Source organism: Lepidochelys kempii, chromosome 8 (genome assembly GCF_965140285.1).
Source record: "Lepidochelys kempii isolate rLepKem1 chromosome 8, rLepKem1.hap1, whole genome shotgun sequence".
Taxonomy (NCBI): Eukaryota; Metazoa; Chordata; order Testudines; family Cheloniidae; genus Lepidochelys; species Lepidochelys kempii.
Genome location: NC_136387.1, coordinates 45,632,177 through 45,640,040, shown reverse-complemented (window position 1 = coordinate 45,640,040; position 7,864 = coordinate 45,632,177). Strand labels below are relative to the sequence as shown.

Below are 7,864 nucleotides of genomic sequence, written 5' to 3'. Positions count from 1 at the left end.
CAGTGCAAAGTCATATGGCTTACATTAGGAGTAGTAAACAGAAGTCTAAAGGCACTGATGCTCATGACACTCTGGTCTTTGTCCCATTGGCTGCACACTCTCTCCAAATACGACAAGCTCCGTTAATGCATGAATCAAATATAAACTGAGGAGCTGTCTTACTCCTAGTTAATAGTGCACTGCTTGTTACAGAGGGCCTGTTTACCTTGGATGTTAATGAGTCCATGATCTAGTATCCAAGAGGCCTAGGACTGGGGGTGGCGATGGAGGGGGGTAGTAGCTGCCATGAATACTGTTCTGTTTGTGCTGCAAGAAAGGAGCATTCGTGACTGTCATGTTGTAGAAGCTGCTGTGGTACCAGGTAAAATATCTGCGGGTTTTTTTCCTTCTCCCACTCTTGAACAGTGCTTTTCTCCAGGGCCTGGTCTAAGGGCAGGCAGCTTTCATCACAGAGAACTACTAGGGCAGCAAAAGACTGAAGCAAACCCACTACGCTCTCTTCCCTCCTCCGGGCACTTACGGAAAGCCAGGTAAAAGCATCTGTTTGTTGCAAGGCTGCCTTCTCTTCGAGGGGGTTAGTTTTCCAGCACATCAGCAACCTTGCTACCAAGTTTCATAAAAAAACATGTCCATGGATCAGCCATTTTAAAATCCTCCAGGTGTCCATATGAAAATAAAAGCCGACTCACAGGGCAGCAATAGCTTATATACATAAGTGTGTGTGTGTAGATAGATAGATATGTATGTGCTTACAGAGCCAACCAGTCTTAGTCAGAATGTTGCTGACTGGTTCCCTGATGCACCTACCTAGTCTACATTTACACATCCTGTTATTTTAGATGATATTCCCCCAACCTACTTGTTTATCTCACCCACCTCTCACATCTTGTATCAGGCCCAGGTCCTCAAAGGTATTTTGTCTCCTAACTTCCACTGAAATTACTGAAAGTTAAGAACCTAAATACCTTTGAGGGTCTGTGTCTAAGCTCTTAGGGGCAGGGATTGTCCTGTACTGTGTGTTTGTGCACTGCCTGGCACAATGAGAGGCCATTCCGTGCTTCTGCAATGGAGCTAATAATCAAAGTGTTTTATGAACCCGAAATCCCTAAAATTGCACAGTCCCTTTGGATACATTGGAAACCAAAAACTTTCAGGGGTTATCTTCTGCTAAGGCATAGCAGGCCTAGTTTAAAAAGAAAAAGGGGGGGGCACTAAAGTTGCACTTGTGCAGCGAATGAAGAGGTAATTTACACATGCAAACTGTGCACTGCTGACACAAATCAGGGAATAGTGTTGCCGGCTCTCACAAGATTTGATGTTTTACTAAACCGCTCTCCAGCTCCTGGAGTTATGTGATTATATGAGAATCTCAGCTTTCATTAAAAAAAAAAAAGTTTCTAGCCCTCATGCTGCAGAGAAAAACTTGGAAGTGTGACCCAGGTGTTTCTGAAGGGCTCAGAAAACAGAAGGCCAAAAGAAAGGTCCCAAATTGTTTTGTTCATTCTAAATCTCATGATTTTTAAGCCAATCTCATGGGGGTTTTTTATGTTTGGGGTTGGCAATTCTGAAAGTGTGGTTTTCCTGTTTGTGCCTCTCTCTCTACTGTGACCAATTTGGGGCACTGGCTTTTGAAATGGAGTCCCCTTAGTGTTAGAGCAGAGTCCTAGGTAAATTGATGCGATTTCCACATTTCTGGGAAAGACTGGATGATGAGAAAGTGGCAATTTTTGGTGTGTGTGGAAGGTTACTCAAACAGGAACATTAAATAGCAAGCAAAGTCTTTATACACCCATAAAATGGATATGCAAGTTGGCAATAGCCAGAAATGTCCATGTTAAGGGAGATCGTGGTATTGTTGTAGCTGTGCTGGTCTCAGCATATTAGAGAGACAAAGTGGGGGAGGGAATATATTTTATTGGACCAGCTTCTGTTGATGAGAGAGACAAGCTTTCGAGCCACACAGAGCTCTTCTTCAGGCTAGTGGAGACGCAGTCCATCCTTAACACACAGCGTACCTGGCTGTTTTTTCCCTCATGAAGGATAGCTTAGGGAGTGACTCAAACCATTAGCTTTAAAGCTTTCCGCTTAAAAAAATCCTAGCATAAAATCTGAAATCTGTAATGTGTGTGTCAATTTAAATATTACAGAGGAAGGTTGGGTTGGGGACCGATCCTCCTTCCACTGAAATCAGTAGGAGTTTTGACAAGACTTGAATGGCAGCATTGTAAAACCTAAGGGGTAGTGCTGCTCCTGGGTCCTGTTTTGTACATTTGTTTTTCCCTAAATACGTGAATAAGAGAGATTGGCCCAAACCAAATCCCCAGGGCTGAACAACCCAGAATCTGGTGACAGCCAGAGCCAGACCTGAACTATGCAGCATACACCTTGCTGTAAATATTGTTGATAAGAACAAAACATGCTTGATACTCTATAATATTGGACAATCAGTTCCTCCTCCACCTACCTGCCAAGACTTGAGGCCAAGGCTCTGGGCCCAGTGCTCTTCAGTTGCCCTGGAGTGTAAATCCAGAGTACCTGTACTGAAGTCACAGGAGTTGTTCTGGATTTAGCTCGGGGTAGCAGAAAGCTAGGAAGCTCTCACAGATGCACAACAGAAAGCAGGAGAATGCTCAGCTTTATGGGATGTCTGCACTGCAGCACGTTTCGAGGTACCAGACCTAGCTTTGATCTTGCTAGCTCAAAGCCAGCTTGTGTAACAATAGCAAGGAAACCATGGCAGCAAGGGCGGTGGCATAGGCTCGTCCTGCCTGCCCAGAACACTGGGAACGTAGTTGGGCAGATGCCATCCATTTGCCATGGCTTCACTGCTACTGTTACTTGAGTTAACGAGATCAAAGCTAGCTCAGGAATGTCTATGTGTGTGGCAGTCACACCTCTGACTGCAGTGTGGAGATTGCCTTAGGGCAGGGCTACATTCACTTTACGGAGTTGTGTAGAGTACGGACAGTGCATGCCCAGCTAGTACGGTTATAAATAGCAGCATACGGCACTGTTTAGGTGAGTAGAGAAGCATGCCCCACACATCTGAACCCCCAGGGTATATACCCTACCCAGTTCTCTACATGCCCAAGCACTTCCTCCCACATTTCCACTGCTGGTTTTAGTAGTATGGTGCCCTGCTGCCTCCCCACTACAGTAGCCTTTCCCTGCTGCTTCCCCCATGTCAATGTCTTTCCCTGTTGCTGGAGCCTTTCACTGCAGCCTGTAGCTACAGCTGTAGTGCTGATACGTTGCTGTAAGTGTGGACGTAGCCTTTGATGCACTCTTGCAGTGAGACTCTGGACTTTGCAAGGAAGCGGAGAAAGAACTTTATTTCCAAGTCTCTTCTTCCAGAGTGCAACTTGCATGTGCTTACAGCGCACTGCAGGTCTCTCATACTGTGTGTTCTGCCCTCGTTTTCTTTCCAAAAAAATCTTTCCATTCACCTTCGTGTTTCTTGGCTTCCATTGGTTTCAGAGGGACATGCCAAGCCGGGTTTCTAAATGTGGGAATCCTAACAGGACGCTCCAATCAGCACGTATGCTCAGCATTGCCAGTTTCACGTGACTAGATCTCCGTGCGTGGAGATGCAGTGTCCAGGCTCCTTGTCTAACAGTCCAGTGTGCGCTGGGCTGCAGTGTTAATGAAGCTGAATCTGGGGGGGTTTCAGAGTATTCTGGCTGCTGCAGGAGACTGTCTTTCAGGGGGAAGTTGGGGTTCTGTTGAACGTCGAGGGCCCCGTCCTGCCAGGGTCCCAGTGGAGCTGAAGGTGCCCAGCACCTTGCAGACAGGGAGGCTGCCAAGTTTTGCAAATCCCAGCAAAAGTGCCATTTTAATAAGAATGTTACATGCAAAGCGCTGAGTGTCTTCTGCCCCAACAGCCTCAGCACAAACCAGCCCCTGAAAAACCAAGTGGAGCCAGTTGAGGGGGAATAATGAAGGGGCTAAACACAGGAAGAATCATTCAGTGTAATGGATAGGTTGGCTGATCTCTCTCCCCACCTGGACCTCCAGGCTGTCCCCACCTCCCTCCACCATTGGCTCAGCTGTGTCTGTGCTGGCTTGTCCCTTCCCCACTAAGCCGATGCAATGTGCTGCCCAGTGGGGTCAGCCTGGCACAGCCTGTCCGCACGGTGCCATTTGGAGCACCCAGGCTGCACTGTGCCCCAGCGCATCGAGGGGGCGCACTCTGGGCCCCAACCGCTGGACTGCTAAGGTTCCTTATAGGGAAGGTGTGGGCAGAAGGCCCAGGGAGGTTTGAGTGTGTCTCGCTAGGTCAGGAGAAGTCAGTTGCAAAGCTGGGGTTAGGCTCCGGGATGAGATCCGACCCCACGGAAGTCAGTGGGAGTTTTGCGGTTGATGCCCATGGAGCCAGGATTTCCCCCAGCAGACCTGGCTCCCAGCCCAGCAGGCAGAAGTATCGGGAAGGGAAGATGATCATGACCTATTCCCAAGATCCTCTAGTGAGGGGCACATTAAAAACTCCAGGGGGACACCTGCCACCCTGTTCCTGCCCTCACTAGCTGATCAAACCCTCCTGACCCATAGCCCTGGCATGTGGGGACCTGACTCCTTTCCCTTCTTGGTCCTCAGGTTGATGTCCCTCAACCCTGTGAGAGCCAAAGCCCCCGATCCTGCCTTCGGTGGCCTCGTCGTAGCAGGTTTGGCTTTTCCTTTGGCGTTCTTGGTGCAATGGCCCTGGGGCTTCCATCTTGAAACATTCGCTCTTCTCTGCAATTAGCAGCTCTATGCGTTCAGGGCAGGGAGTAGCCAGCTTTGAACTCAGCCTCAGGTGCTTTGTGCTGCTCCTTTGACTGAGATCTTCTAAGGTATTTAGGCACCAAACTCAATGGAAGAGCTCTACTATACAGCAACCCGTAGCCTGCTCCACCTCCTCCTTCTCTCCCTGGGAGGCGCGCTGCCCTCAGCCACAGAGCGGTTAGGAGCTCACTGACACCTTCTCCTCATTGTCACCAGCTGCCCCTGGATGTGGTGGGCTGCCAGGCAGGGAGATGTATGGGAACACTTCTTCATGGTATGTAACCGATCCATAGGCAGTGTTGGGTAACACCTGTTCTGGGGGTTGGTGTACATGGACCGTCATGCACACCCACCCACACACACACACAAAAAACACAGCTAAGAGGCTGGGTTCGGCTAGGCCAAAGTTTTCAAAAGTGGCCCCTGATTTTGCCTGCCCATCCAGAGCACCATGTGCAGGATTCTCTCCAGTGCTGAGCACCCACAGCTCCGTCTGAAGCCAGTGGGTGCTACACATGCGCAGCGCTTCTAAAAATCAACCCCCCAAAACAGGCACCAAACAACAGCAGCTCCTTCAGAAAGTTTGGGCTCTCGTATTTAGAGCAGAGGGCTGAGTCAGGGCTCCTTCCCTGGCTGTGCCTTGATCCTCATCAGCTTGAGCAAACACTGGGCAGCCACACAGAGCTAGGTGTTGCCATCCTGTGCACACACGAGCGTTCAAAGTCTAAAAGGACAGTCCGTGGCGTCTTCCAGACGCAGCACTTGAGGTGGCCCCAGCCTTTGCCTGCAGCAGGAAGTTCCATTCATGGCCCTGAACCGCAGCTCTGGGTTTATTACCCACAGGAGACTCACTGACTGACCCTTGAGAAGGACGCCAGGACAGCACGCGCTGGAGCAGGCAGAGCTGTGGGATCTGTCCACTGGGGGAGAAGAAAGATTGTGCCTCAGGCCACCTGTACACACCTCCCCTTAGAAGAGGGCAGTGGTTGTCGTCCCATGTGTAGGATGGGAAATACCATTTGGAAAACGCATCATTCAGGGTTCATCTGTTGCCCAGAAAAGAGCCCCGAGCCAGGCCCTGCTTTTGGGCAGCAGCTCAGCTACCACCACGGTCCTGCTAGCATTCCTATTAGTCTCCCCCAGTGACAGGAGCATTATCACAGACAGGGTATTGTCCTTTAGCCACAGCATCCACCCCTCTGCTTAGGGTAGGTGCAGACATGTAGTGGTCAAACATCAGCCCCCTACCGATGCTCCCATTCCCACCATTGCTACCATGGCTGGAGAGGCATTGGGGGGAGGAGGGCAAGTGTGTGATCTTGAGAAAAATGCTTGTGTACAACCTCTGTGTGGGTGGAGGAAAGGGAAGATATGAGAGCAGATTTCGGATATAGTGGAGGATATATGTACATGCCATCATGGGCACATGGGCAGTTCCAAAAAGAGGAACTGCAACAAGTTAAATGACCCTTGTTAACCCAAAATAATGCGACTTCCCATCATGTGTCAGGAATAAACATGACAGCAATGGGGGGCACTCAGATGCAAGGGGGTGGGCACTCCAAGGACCTAGGAAAATAAGTGGCAACACCAACCCCACCCTCCAGGCAAAATCCTGAGGACAAATGAATGCCACACCATGCCTTGATGATCATGCTCTCCCAGCCCAGGGGAGGGAAGTCAGTCTCAGAATCAAGAGCCCACCACAGATAATGCTCTGCTCCCAATGGTCCAATCCAGTAGGATCTGGCTCAAGAACATCAATGAAAGCTGCCATGGTGGAAACAGAGTGAGCCGGGAAGCAAGCGGTGTAGGGCTCCATAAAGCAAGAACAGTATGTGGGCTGGCACCTAGAAGCAGAGGAGGCAGGTTTAATCTGCAGGATTTAGGGGAATGCTCCAGGCTCCCACTCATTTCCCTAGGCCCCTTCAAACTTTTGAGACGTGAAGCTCCCAGGGTTGTGAACGTGAGCAGGAGGAAAGCTGCATGGATTGCATGGGGTTGTAGGTTGCCCCTGGATTTCGGGCTCAGTCAGAGGGGGGATGGAGTGCACGCCTTGCTCTGCGATTGCACCAGTTCCTCTCACACCCGCCTTCCCCCACCAACATAGCAGCCAGGAAACCGCAGCTAAACTGTTTCTCCCTCCAGAGAGGCTCTGGACCAGGCCAGCAGCACTTCCTGGCAAGCCCATCTCTCCCCACACTTTGTACCCCACGGGAATCCTTCACTACACCTCGCTCTGCTCCATGGGGGAAGAAGAAGACGAGGGCTGTGAGCCGCAGGAGCCTAGGGACGGCAGAGTAAGAAAGCACCATCTGGACAGTAATTTGATTTCCTAGGGCTGGGACACCCTGAGAACCTGGCCCACCTTGCTGGATATCATGGTATAATTGTTTCCTCTCCAGTATCAATGACAATGGCTGAGTCACCATTTGGCCATCTCCAGACCCCTACCCCAATATGATGGCTTATGATTGTATCCCAAATACAGATCTTTGGCTCACAGCAAATTTTCCTCCTTTCGTCCTGCTGACGTTGCTAAGAGAGATAGACAGAGGCACCCTGCTCCACAGGTCAGGGTGCTCCCTTCGGTAGCTAGGAACCTAGACTAATGGCCCTTAGCCCCTCCAGGAGCAATGTGGGGCTCCTTACATACTCCCCCTGCTCAGACTGAAGCCTATAAGACAGGTCAGCTATGACCCACCCATCCTGTAGATGTCACCACAGCTGACAGTTTATTACACAGTCATAGTGGGGCTGAGCACTTATCCTCATTAGAGTAAAACCTCGTCCGTTCCTCTCGGATGGGAGGAGCCTTTGTGGAGCAGACAAAGAGGGGAACTCTGCACTCCTTTGCAGAGCTTCATGCCAGTTGCACATAGCTCTGGGTGGTGTGGCTGGGACTGGGATTATGCCTTACTGCTGGCCACAAATTTCAGAGAGGGAGTGTGGGGACTCCAGGAGACCTGGCTCTGCCACTGGCCTTCTGGATGACCCTGGGCAGTCACTACCCCGCTCTTTGCCTCAGTTTCCCCATCTGTAAAATGGCAACAATGAGTCCCTTGGCTCTTTTTATGAAGCACTTTGAGCGCTCCAGAGGAAA

General features: G+C 50.3%; 1 long non-coding RNA gene across 1 annotated transcript; it reads left to right on the top strand.

Moving 5' to 3' along the window:
* Window positions 1-211: 211 nt before the first annotated feature.
* On the top strand, window positions 212-7,271 carry LOC140916537 (uncharacterized). Its single transcript, XR_012160544.1, has 3 exons — window positions 212-361; window positions 4,594-4,661; window positions 6,910-7,271. It is a non-coding gene; the product is annotated as an uncharacterized LOC140916537 (long non-coding RNA).
* The last annotated feature ends 593 nt before the right edge of the window (window positions 7,272-7,864 follow it).